Genomic DNA, 13,877 nt, shown 5'->3' with positions numbered 1-13,877 from the left:
ACAGTGTGTTCTGGTAGGAAACCTTAGGGATTCAAATTGCTTTGATGCTGCAAGCTAACAGAGAATTACCTCTCTTCATGCTCTTCGATCTTCCATTTTCTTCTTTCTTTATTCATTTTTTTCCTTCCAGATTGATAGCTTGAGTTTCAATTTTGCATTTCTCCTTTTAGAATAGGATTTCAGCTCCTTCATTGTATAACCCGGCTCTTTCTACCCGATGTCCTAAGAGTAATGCAGTGGGCTGTGGGGATTGCTATAGGGCCACACAGTGATAATTGGAAGGGCATCAGGTAAGGAGCCCCAATTTTTCTTCTTAAGAAATATGAATCCCCTTGAGGCTCGAGAATCTCTGCAACATTTTTAACAAAGTTTACTTGTATATCCTCTTCTCTCTCACCTCTGGCCTCCTCACCATTCCCAGATGACTCCTCTTGTGCAGGAAAGCAACCTGAGATATTGATTTACAACGGGTTTGGTAACATAAGGCAGTACCTCTGTCAGCAAACACTGAAATAGATGACTGTGTCAGGAGGATTTAAGGCGAAGGAATGTTTCTCCAATGGTAGAATTTTATGTCACAGCAATTACAGCCAACAGGTGTCATGTTCTTACTCAGTTCAAGGCATTACACCAAATCCTTTCCATATCACCCCATTGAAACCTCACCTCAAAAATGAATGAATGAACTACAGTTCAACCTTACACAACAGATACATGCATCTCATTTTACTACGAAGAAATGGTAAGCCATTTGTCTTGTATGTCACAGATGATAAATGTAGGAAGTGAGCCTCCTCTCTAGTCAGTTTCCTTCAAAAACCACACCTAACCCCTGCTCACCTGGGTGAAGGGCACAGGTGTGGATGGGAGAGCCTTCCCAGAGGGCCATGCACACAGGCCAATCCTGACAAATAATTAACAGGGTTTCCCTCCCACTCCCCAAGTATGGTAATTTACTGAGCGGCCAAGGATGACAATGAGGTGATTCCTGACCCCTGGCTATGACTGAGGGATCAGCCCTGGGAAGCCTCAGATGTCCTCTGTTGGACTAAAGTGACCTTCCTTCTTCCATGCTCAGTAGGAGAGAGGCAGCGATGACTCATTTATTGATCAACTACTGAACGCACTCTGTGCTAGACTCTTTCAGACTTATTTCGTGGAAAGCCCATCCCCCTTTCTCCTTAATAGGTGTCTGTAGATTGAACACTGTCTTAGGTATTAGATAACTGGAAGATAAACTAAAAAAAAAAAAAAAAAAACTTATTGGACTTGAATTTTCTGCCTTTGCATCATCTTCACCATACCAGTAGATCAACGTCTGTGTGATAGTTTCAGATGTCTCTGCTGCTGAGCTGTAGTACCCAGATGTAGTACCCAGGAGTTGCTCTGAGACCATTTGGTTTGTGTGGTTAACATTTACCATGAATTGATTGAAAGTAAGAGAGATTACCCTCAACACTGTGAGTGGGATTTACCCAATTGGTTGAAGGCTTAAAAGCAAAACCGAGATCCCTGAAGACAAATTCTGCCTCAACACTGCAACACCAACTCCTCCCTGTTTCCAGTCTACCCTCCACATTTCACACCTGCCAGCCCCAGAGTCAGCGAGTCAAATCCTTAAAAGTCTATCAGTTTGTTTGTCTATATCTACAGTATATCTACACTGTGTCATTTGCTCAGTCTAAAATTTCATAGCTCTTAAAAGTACATGTTTGGGAGCTATCAACTCTGAACAAAGCAACATTGGCTCTGCCTTTCTCTTGGATGGAATTCTTTAGTTCTCAGCATTCCTCCAAGCACTCGATGCCATCATCACCTGGCTCAAGTGATGAGTGATCACGTGATTCTGAGTGCTTTCATTTCTGTTCCCAATGAAAGTTTTAAAAAGAACAGCATGTGGCTGAGTGGTTGAGGAAGTGACCTGGAGTTCTGTGTCATGCAAATGCCATCTTACAGTGCTTATCTAAAGGAGAGCTGACTGTCCACAATGTCTCCATTCTATTCCTAATGAAGATGTGGTGGTCATCACTTTGCTGTCTCTAGGTAAAACATCAGCTTTGGGGTGGGGGCGGCTCCCGTGACACTTTTCAGAGACTTAGATTGCTATGATGTGTCGCATTGAGTCAAACTTAATTGGTTTCTCTCTGACAGATCTACAGTCCATCACGTCATGGGGAAAGATTATCCAAATGGCCTTAAGATGAGCTGATTTGCCTCTCTTCAAAGACAAATTAATGAAAAAATTCAGCAGAGGAGTGTTTAGCAGGTTGGAGCTCATAAATCTGTCAACAAACTTTTACTGTCCGTGTACAAGAAATTAGGTGAGGTTTTTTTCACCCTTACCTCTAATGTCATTTTGAATTATGTACTCTGCATTATGGATAGGTTGGCTTCTTCCCAGGTGGTAGCCACGTCAAGGGAAGACAGGGATAGGTTTTATTTTTAGTTCAACCTGCTTCTGATTCAGAGCTTAGAGAGACATACATTCAGGCATCAGGTTAAGAAAATAATCTGTAACAGGTCAGCCAAACCAATGAGACGTAATCAGTGATATTGACAAGCCTCTAGATTGCATTGATTTTCCCATCCAAGCTGAAAAACTCAGTGACAATTTTCATTCCACTACCCTATTAGTTGTGAAAAATTCTTCCCTGAAAAAAAATTATATTAGTCACAAGTTCTTTATATTTATCTATGCTGTTTTACTACAAGATATGACCTTGGGCATAAATAACTTGCTACTTATTGAATGCTGACTCTTCAGGGCCTGCATGTAGTCTTATACAGGTTGTGCACTGCAACAGAGAGGTAAGCCAAGGCAAGAGGGGATGATGGGTAGGAACTGAAATTCAGCCACACTCTGCTTGCCAAACTGTCTACATTGAAGAAAAGGCACCTTCTTCCAATTCACATGAGGTACTATGTGGCATGCCTGCTACTATGCAAAGACACTGGACTGGGAGGGTTATATATGCTATCACAATTAATCTGTGCACACACTATGAAACACGGAGCTATGAACAAACTATGACTGAGTCAACAAAACAAGAATGTGTGGATACTTTTCCAAAAGGCAGCAGGCTTTGGGTTCAGCATGATGTAGGCAGGCAGATAGATTTGTGAGCTGGAAGACCACGCCCCCTGTGTAAACTCATGCCCCTACCTGATCCCACCTATACGCCCACCTGCAAATCAGACAAGGTAACCACTCCCCCTTTGGGAGTAAATAAAAGGCCTGGACCACAGCGGGCCCTTAACCTTGTTGTCCTGCGGGAGCATGGCTTTCAGGCTGCCCACTCTCTTCTTTCCTGCCTGCATGCTTCCTCCACGTGGCTCACTCCTGGCCTGCTCTCTGCCTGGTAAGGACCCAACTTAGCTTCTGGATCTCTCTTTCTCCCCTAAATAAAGTGCTCACTTTCCTGTGCATTTCTCTCATTGAATAAAGGCGTAAAAACTTACCATGCTGTCTGGTCTACTTGAGCCAGTATTCAGAATTCTCTGAATAATTGGCAAGAACCCACTGGATTATTAATACTGAAAATTATTAATAAGCAGGACGATATCAAGCATGGGTAGGAAGGGGAACCAGGTCATCAGGAGCACAGCAGAGCTCCTCTAGTGTAAAAACTCCTGGGCCAGAGCAGAGGATCAGAAGAACACAAGGGTTGGGTTCTTCCATGAGGATTTGGTTCAAATTCCATCTCCTCCACTTACCAACAGTGTGTAATTGAGCCCAGATTGAAATCTTCCTGAGCCTCAGGCCCCTGATGTGTGAATAATGGATAGATGAATGGGCTTTGAATTCACACCGGAGGACTGTCACCACTGTTGGCTCTTGGACCATTGGCCAGGATCTGGGGCTTCCTGACCAGCTCACCGGACCTTCTACAAATAGTGGCTCAGAGCAGACCTCTCTCATTTGACAGCACTTTTCTTAAAGAGCCCCTCTAGGCCAGCATTGTGGTACAGCAGGTTAAGCTGCCACCTGCAACCTCACTGTCCCCTCCTGGAGCACAGGTTCGAGTCCCAGATGCTCTGCTTCGGAGGCAGCTCCCTGCTAATGCATCTGGGAAAGAAGCAGGAGAAGATGACTCAAGTGTTTGGGCCTCTGCCACACATGTGGGAGACCTGGATGGAGTTCCTGGCTCCTGTCTTCAACCTGGCCCACAGCTGGTTTTTGTAGGAGTTTGGGGGAATAAACCAAGATTTGAAAGTTATTCATTCTGCCTCTCCCTCTCTTTGCTCTCTATCTCTCTCTCTCTATCTCTATCTCTCAACCCTCTCATCTTCCCTCCCTCTCTCAGTCACTCTGCCATTCAAATAAATAAATCTTAAAAAATAGAGGCCCCTCTACTTGCCCTGATAATCCACCCCAATCGCTGTGAGAAATAATGTGCTTTTGCAGAAATGACTTTGCTTTGCCTTTGCATTTTATAAACCCCATTTTCCCTTGTAATACAATTAGACTGGGCAGGGACAAGGCTTATTATAAGTAGCTCTTCCTTATCTACCAGGCTATGTCCCAGGATGTTCCACAGAAGCCTGAAATCACAAACCATGCCAAATGCTATGTATGCTGTTTTTCTCTATACATACATACTTATGATACATTTTAATTTAAAAATTAAGTATAGCAAGATACTAACAATAACAATAAAACAGAAAAGTTACAAAATATGCTGTAACTAAAATTATTTGAAATTTGAATTGTTTCTTTCCAGACTCTTCTATGTTATGTTTTTAGACTGCAGTGAGTAACTGAAACTGTGGGACGGGGAGGACTGCTGTGTACTTCTAGCTCAGTACAACCCAAGATCTGTTCACAGCATTTCCATTTAGAAATACTTCCCTAGGAACATTGGAATCGAGGAGGGCGAATCCCCTTGTATATTATAGAGCACTTTCAGAAAGCTCACCTAGTGTTCAGGTTCTATTTTGTAATCTCTAACTTATGATCCATGCTTTTTAAAGCACATTATATTCATTTTGTCACTGAATCCTCGAGGCACCAGGATTATTATTTCCACTTTGCAAATCAGGAAAAGTCAGTTTAGAAAGTTGTGACTTAGCAGCTACAGAATTAACATTAAGAAATAGGGCTACTTGTCTCCTCTCTGTGTGCCTCCATTTCACATGAAATAATAATAATAATGGCAAAGGTAATAACAACATACCTTGAGAATGCTTCTTCTCCACTACTTTCTATTTATTTATTTTTTAAATTTTTTATTTACATAAGGTAAAGAAATTTCATATATTTCATATATACAGATTTAGGAGAATAGTGATAGTTCCTACCTTACCCTCCCTCCCACCCAAATTCTCACCCTCCTTCCTCCTTTCCTTTCTTATTCTTTCTTTTAATTTTTTTTACAATGACATACTTTCAGTTTACTTTTTTAAATACTTATTTATTTATTGAGAGGTAGAGTTACAGACAGAGAGAGGGAAAGACAGAGAGAGATCCTCCATCTGCTAGTTCACTCCCCAAATGGCCACAATGGCTGGAGCTGGACCAATCCCATAATTATAAGATTAACCCTCCACTAAGTAAAGAATTCAACAAATAATGTCCCCTAAAGACTTCTGTTCCAATGAAACATCTTTCAGTATAATGTTTCATTAACTTTAAATAACTTTACATGAGGAAGTATTCAACCAAAACAACCATGATTGGCTAGAAAATAATATACTAACCTCTTTTCACCCACAGTGTTACAGAGTTAATTGTAACTGTATAAGCAACAGCTAAACATATCAGTTTAAACATACAGGGAATCTAATTTCGTTCAAAAACATTCTATGGGAGCAGTGCAGTGCAGTCGGAAGGGAAGTGGGGAGAATCCTGAGTGCAACTTCAAGAGATCAATTTAGTTCCGTTTACTATTCTGTTTACAGGTAGACAAGAAAGAAAATAATTAAATGTGTGTGTGTCTGTGTAAATACCTTTCCAAATGAAATAGTCAAAGTCATAAATTTTACAAGGGACTCAGTGAAAATCATCAGCATGGGCTCCCCGTAGCCCCTTTTAAGCACTGTCCTCAAGGGGCTAAATAATGTAGAAGGTTTTGTCTCCCTGTAATTCTTGTCCTATGAGCACATCTATAACTCATAAAAAAACTTATAATTTAGTAATTTAGAAATGCTCAAATTCAAATCAGGGGTTAGCAGTTGCCTAGAATATTAGAATTCAAGCATGTCCACTTCTCGTCCTCTCCGCTTCGCAAAGGGCTCCCAACTCAGGGCAAATCTTGAAACCTGTTTACCTCATGAAATCAAACCAGGGTTACATGAGAACAGACTCTTAAACTGTAAAGCACTGCTAAAATGTTAGAAAATAACATGGGGCTGGCGCCGCGGCTCACTAGGCTAATCCTCCGCCTTGCGGCGCCGGCACACCGGGTTCTAGTCCCAGTCAGGGTGCCGGATTCTGTCCCGGTTGCCCCTCTTCCAGGACAGCTCTCTGCTGTGGCCAGGGAGTGCAGTGGAGGATGGCCCAAGTGCTTGGGCCCTGCACCCCATGGGAGACCAGGATAAGTACCTGGCTCCTGGCTTCGGATCAGCGTGGTGCGCCGGCCACACCGGCCATTGGAGGGTGAACCAACAGCAAAGGAAGACCTTTCTCTCTGTCTCTCTCTCACTGTCCACTCTGCCTGTAAAATAATAATAATAATAATAATAATAATAAAATTTAAAAAAAATTAAAAAAATAAAATCACATGGTAATTCAATTCAACAAAGATACAGATATGTAGACAAGGAGAAAGATGATCTTCCTTTAAAGAACAAGCCATACCAGTCTCTGGGAGCCTGACGCACGTCCTAGAATGAAAAGTTTTCAATGTTCCCTCACTGAAGAAAGTGCTCTCTATGACACATTTTCTCATAACACTCTGTTAATCTGCATATTGCCTTTCAATTGTATCATATAATTCACTTACCACTTAATTCTTACTCTTTACAAATTTAAGTTGATCATTGTTCACTCAATGTAAAACAATGAGCCTTAGTTGACAAGCCCCAGATGTGGAAATTTTTGTTTCATACAGACATCCATCACCTCCCAAAAAGAATTTCTCCCCTCTTTATGCAGCTTCTGAACTCTATTTTTTCTTTCTTTTTTTTTTTTCTTTTTGAGATTTCAGTAAGTAGGTAAGGAAGTAGGAGTAGGGGGTGGATTCTGCAGTGCCAGCATCTCATATGCGCACCGGTTTGAGTCCCAGCTGCTCCACTTCTGATCCAGCTCTCTGAATGGCCTAGGAAGGCAGTAGAAGATGGCCCAAGTCCTTGGGCCCCTAAAGTCATGTGGGAAGCCCAGAGGAAGCTCCTGGCTCCTGGCTTCAGATCAGCACAGCTCCAGCCCTTGCGACTATCTGGAGAATGAACCAGCGGATGGAAGACCTCTCTCTCTCTCTCTCTCTCTCCCCCCTTGCCTCTCCTTCTCTTTGTTTTTTTTTTTTTTAAGATTCATTTTTTATTTTATTTTTGAAAGAGTTACAGAGAGAGGTAGAGAGAGAGGACTCTATAACTCTGGCTTTGAAGTAAATAAATAAATCTTTTTAAGAAAAGAAAAGAAAGTGGGTAGTTGTGTCCTTACACTGTCATGTATTTTACAAACATTTTGTGTTTTATCTCTTATCTTGATACATTTTCTTGGCATATTACTCAATGCCTGGGTCCCATTTACATGTCAAGACAACATCAGTCACTGTGCTTTGCTTGCTATAAAAATATTCCATGCACAGTACATAAATAATATGAAATTCATCTTTCCCAAGTCTCTTCCCAAATACATAATTGTCGCTCCCCCTCTTCATGGAGGAACGACACTAAGCCCTGCCTAGACTTCATATCAGAGTCACGGCACCATTATGTCGCTCTCCCTCTTCGTGGAGGAACGACACAGGACCCTGCGCTGTTCTTTTGTCTGCTCGGCCCTCCCCGGGTTTGCTGCTGGTTCTTCCCGGGTTGGCTACTGTCCCTTCCACCTCCGTGGAAGGGCGGTTCCCCCTGGCCACTTTCCCCACTTCCGCAGGGGAGCAGCACACCGCCGGCCGGCTCTCTCGGGGGCTGCACAGGTGTTCCTTCAGGTGTTCCCCTTAGATGTTCCCGGTGCATGTTGTCTCTCTCCTCCTTTATAGTCCTCTTCCACCAATCCCAACTCGGCTGCCCACACGCCGAGTACGCTGCTCTCCTCCAATCAGGAGCAGGATCAGCTCCTGGAGGTCAGCACTCAAGTTGGCAAGAGGCAGCTGCGTAGAAGCCGTTTTCTCCTCTCCCAGCGCCATATTGTGGGAGAGCAGATGCATAGAATAAGTCTTAATTCCAGTAACTTAGTCCAGTCCGGGTTGCTCCCCACACATAATTACTTAGAATGTATGCGGGACTGGACTAGAAGTTACAAATGATAGAATAAAAGCAATTGGCAATGACTTATACTAAAAGTAATAATTATTATAAACATTTCCATGGAGCTTACAATCTAGAAAGCAAGATGAACACTATGTTCAGAATCAGTAATAAACAATAAGCAATGTGTGATCAGAGAATACAGCAGGAGAAAGCAATAGGCCTGTGAAGACAATGACACCTGAGGAAGGTGAGACGTGAAACACACCCTAGGGAATGAGAAGGATTTAAGTTGAATAAAATACAGAAAACACACTTTAGATTTGGACTAAGGGACATAACTAAGGGATCAAATTTTGCTGACAACGTTGAGTACATCTAGTCTGCTACTCTTGTCCTTTCAATTTGTTTAGAGATGAATTCAATTGTATCAAATACACGGGCCCCTCCTTTTTTTAAGCAGTGGCAACAGATATTGATTGCTTGGTCTGACTCCATCTTCCAAGAAAAGCATGTCTGTTGTTCTTGAAGCCGTACTGTCTCTACACTCCTCCAACTCAATCACTTTTATTTTCTAAACAGACACAACTAGTTCCTGTGGCCCTGACGTCGAGGCCATATTTAATTCACCAAAAGTGGAAGCAGGCAATGAGTATTTTCCCCGAGATGTTTGAACTAGGAAACACAAAAAACAGCAGGCTGGCTCTCACCAGACCTGAAGCTGTAAAGTGTAAACCTGGTATGATTTTAGCAGTCATATTTATGGCAACATAGAGAGCTACTCTGCAGTAGGGACAAAGGGAGCTGACATGACATGGGGAGAGAAATAAACATGAGAAAGTGAGAATGACCTCACGATTCTGCTATTAGAGATGTCCAACCACAGCTTTGCCATTGGATTTTGGTCCAATATTTTCTTATGAAAATGTTCAAACACATATAAAGGCTGAAAGAATCGCACAGTACACACCACAGTAGCTACCACCTAAATTCTCCAGTTTTCATTTTTGCTTGATTTGTTTTATCACAGATCTATTCATCCTTATGCATAAAGCTGTCTTATTTTTTTAGGCATCTTGACATAGCTGCAAACATCATTATAGTACACCATACATAATTCAGCATACATATCATGAAGTAGAGTTCAGTTATAGTTTACTTTATGAGGGTAAAATTTACCCTGCACAAATTTTAAGGGTAGCAGTCAAGGAGTTTTGACAAATGCATACACTCATATAATTCATATTCCCATCAAGTTATCTAGCATTTTCTTTAAATAAGTTTCTCTTTCTGCTTAAGATAATTCAAACCTTTTGTTTCCACCTACAATCAAAGGTGGCATATCAACAAATTCATTGCTGAGTTGGGAACTGGACTCCAAGTTCTCCAACCTTTTTGAAAACTATGTGGTGGCTTTTTACAGAGTAAGATTTTTGCTTTGGATTTATGCAGCCTTAAACTGGCCTCGGGGGCTGGTATGAGGAACAGTTCTGGATGTCATCTCCTAAAAAGAATGCTTTCCAGTAAAACTGCACACACACAAGTCAGAATCTTACAAAGACCCTGGACGCTCAGCCTGAGGCATCATCCCGCTTGGTGTCGCACTGCCTGTTACTTCCAGGACATCATTTTTCTGTGTCTGTGGAGGGGATATTATCACAATCCAAAGCATCCTGGAGTGTGCACAAAGCAAATCTGTTCCTCTTGAGTCAAGGAGAAAATTTGGGGGGCTGGTGCTCTGGTGTAGCAGGTAAAGCTGCCGCCTGCAGTGCCAAATCTCATTTGGGTGCCAGTTCGAGTCCCAGCTGCTCCACTTCTGATTTAGCTCTCTTCTGGAAAAGCAGTAGAAGATAGGCCCCTACACCCTCATGGGAGACCTGGAAGAGCACCTGGCTTCTGGCTTTGGATTGGCCCAGCCCCGACCATTGCAGCCATTTGGAGAATGAAACAGCAGGTGGAAGACCTCTTTCTTTCCATCTCTCTCTGCCTCTACCTCTCTGTAACTCTGCCTTTCAAACAAATAAATAAATCTTAAAAAAAAAAAAGAAAAGAAAAAGAAAACTTTCAGAGTTTCATAGGGTGAAAGGACACTGTCTGTGGGGAAGTGTATAGGAGTGAAATAATATTATAGTAACGTGTAAAATTTATCTCGTAGAGCAAGAAAGGATAACTTGGCTACTGACTGATGAAAACACTTTCTAACCACATTAGACTTGGTTATCAAACACTGTCCCCCAGGATGCTGCAAATTGGTATTTATACATTATATTGGAGACATACAGCAAGTGGTAATGCAATCAGAATGCAACAGCAGTGGAAGTCACGCCTGGGCAGGTTTGCAGGTGCTGCAAGGCATCTACAAACAAACAAAGCCTCCCTGAGCCCAGGCACAGGTTTCTGAAGGCACAGAGCGATTGTAGCTCATGACAGATGACTGACTAGAAAATTGTCCAAAATAAGGAGCTGTTTTTCCCTAAGGTTTAGAGAAAGGCCAAGCATTTTCTCCCAGTAGGAGGATTGGTACGGAAGATCTTCAACATAATTAATGGTTCATTGTTATAAATCTCCATAGGTTTTTGTTTTTTTCTTTTTTGTTTTTTTGGTTTTTTTGTTTTTGTTTTTGTTTTTGACAGGCAGAGTGGATAGTGAGAGAGAAAGAGACAGAGAGAAAGGTCTTCCTTTTGCCATTGGTTCACCCTCCAATGGCCGCCACGGCTGGCGCGCTGCGGCCAGCACACCACGCTGATCCGATGGCAGGAGCCAGGTACTTATCCTGGTCTCCCATGGGGTGCAGGGCCCAAGCACTTGGGCCATCCTCCACTGCACTCCCTGGCCACAGCAGAGAGCTGGCCTGGAAGAAGGGCAACCGGGAAAGAATCTGGCGCTCCGACCGGGACTAGAACCCGGTGTGCCGGCGCTGCTAGGCGGAGGATTAGCCTAGTGAGCCGCGGCGCCGGCCTAAATCTCCATACGTTTCGCAGAAGAAAACTGTAATTCAGTCGTCAGCCAGGGGAAGGAAGAATACATTTTATTACGAAGGAGATATTTAATATACAAACTACATTTGGAGCCATGGCAGGGTGAAGGTGGGCAAATAAAGCCCTGATTTTCCAGCTCTGCTCCTCAAACTTAAAGACACAGAACCAGACACACAGGAGCCGAGGCGAAGGGTGGGGACTCGATCAGTCAGGCAACATTTACACTCCAGAAAGGTGGACGTGCATGTATCTAAGACACATGTCCCACACCAGTATGCTCTCTTTTCATCTGCACAGCCATTGGCCAGACCTTTATTCTCCATTATTCTGTGTACTAATTAGCCTCTAGATTTGTCTTTGATCTTACTCTCACTGTCCTGGACCCTTCCATAAAGAAGCATTTTTCTCAATCACAAAAGATGAGAGATCTAGTAGAGGAGATTGGCTAAGAACTTGAACTGCCAGGCAGATTTCCAGGGTTCAAATCCCACCTCCATCACTTCCTTAGAGGATGACCGTGGCCAAGCTGATTAACTGCTGAGAATCCTCCAACGACTTTCAGTGCCTCACATGTTCAGTCCAACTCCTGACAGTGATACGGAAACAAGACTTCAGCTTCTTGGGCCGGCGCCTTGGCTCAATAGGCTAATCCTCCACCTAGCGGTGCCAGGACACCGGGTTCTAGTCCCGGTCGGGCACCGGATTCTGTCCCAGTTGCCCCTCTTCCAGGCCAGCTCTCTGCTGTGGCCCAGGAGTGCAGTGGAGAATGGCCCAAGTGCTTGGGCCCTGCACCCCATGGGAGACCAGGAGAAGCACCTGGCTCCTGGCTTTGGTTCAGCGCGGTGCGCCGGCCGCGGCAGCCATTGGAGGGTGAACCATTGGCAAAAGGAAGACCTTTCTCTCTGTCTCTCTCTCTCACTGTCCATTCTGCCTGTTTAAAAAAAAAAAAAAGACTTCAGCTTCCACCGCCCACTCAGCACCTGCTGCCCTCACCCTGACTCTCACCAGTCCCTCGGACTCCACCTCTTCTGCTTGGCACATGCATTCATTCCTGCAATCCCTGCACAAGCTGCTTCCTCCATCTGGAACTCTTCCTCCCCTAAACCCACGAACAACTACTCATCCCTCCTCAGGAGGAAGCTGTGAGAGTTCATGGGCTGTAAGCCTTGAGAAATCAGAGAAAGCAGGATTTTAATTTTCTCCCCAATGCTCATCAGCTGATTTTAGGTTATTTATGTTCATTTCTGTGCCTTCGTTTTCTCAACTTCAAAATGGGTGCAATGTCATCACCAAATAATTATAAGGATTAAAAGAGACACTGAGCACCAAGGCACTCAACACAGGGTCTGTGACTGTGACTCGCTTCAAGTTTTACTTCTATAAAACTCCTCGATCTTTTCTCTGTGCTTCTAGAGCTCTTCTTATATAAGATCATTATGATACTTATTAAACTTTAGAGTATTGCTTGAGCATGTATTTGTTTGTACACACACAATCTGCATCAATACAGGGAACCATGCCATATTTATCTTATAGCCTTAATGCCTTGCACAATCCAAAATCAGCATTAAGTACTTGTCAGTACTGAATGAATGAATGAATGAATGATAAAATGAAGCAGATAGATGGCACATGCTTAAAATATAACTATCAAAGATGACAATGTGTGCCTTAGGGCTTGACAGAGAGTAGAGAGTCTCAGTGCTATAGACCTTCACAGAAAGAGAGATTTTCATACCAGAGCATCAGAGATGGCTTCCTGGAGAAGAGGAAACCTGAGTAGGACTCAGAAGGATGAGTGGGTTGGAGGCAGGCCAAGGACACCTCTAAGCAAATGTGATGTAGCTATCTGCATTGATGTATCTCAAAAATTCTAAATCAGATTAATTCACAAGTAATTGGGGGATGAGGATGGATGGGAGGTCATGAGTAAATGCAAATTATAATTAGAAAGCACTGTCACAAACTTGTCTACAATTCTACCTAACATTTAAGAAAATAAATCTATCTGCTACAGCACAACCTTTGTTTTCTGCATGACCTAGCAGGCAGACCAAATGGCTAAACACAACACCAGGCTACAGCAGACGTGCAAGCCACCTGCTACAATTTTTTAAAAATCTCAAAATGTAGATGGGCACAGTAACAGTATGTATTGATCATGTGGCAACCTAAGGACTGTGTTTTCAGTTGGTGGGCAATTCCTCCCTGTGATGAGTACTCAGAATCCTCACATCCAGTGGCTCCATCATTCTGGAGTCTCCCTGTGGCCCACCCTCTAAAGGGAAATCAACATGCAACACTCAGTGCGCTCTGCCACGCACAGTTAGGTGGACTGTCCTGTAAAAAACAACCCAATGAAGTCAGCTCATTGTGTTGTCCCCATCTATTGCATTCTTCCTGGCTTTCTGCCTACATTTTAAATGGATTATTTGAAAGACAGAACAACAGAGAGAGAGAGAGAGAATGAATATTCCATCTGCCGGTTTACTCCCAAAATGGCTACGAGAGCCAGGTCTGGGCCAGGCCAAAGTTGGACCCAGGAACTCC

The sequence above is a fragment of the Oryctolagus cuniculus genome, chromosome 15 (genome assembly GCF_964237555.1).
Source record: "Oryctolagus cuniculus chromosome 15, mOryCun1.1, whole genome shotgun sequence".
NCBI lineage: Eukaryota > Metazoa > Chordata > Mammalia > Lagomorpha > Leporidae > Oryctolagus > Oryctolagus cuniculus.
This window is presented reverse-complemented; position numbering follows the sequence as displayed.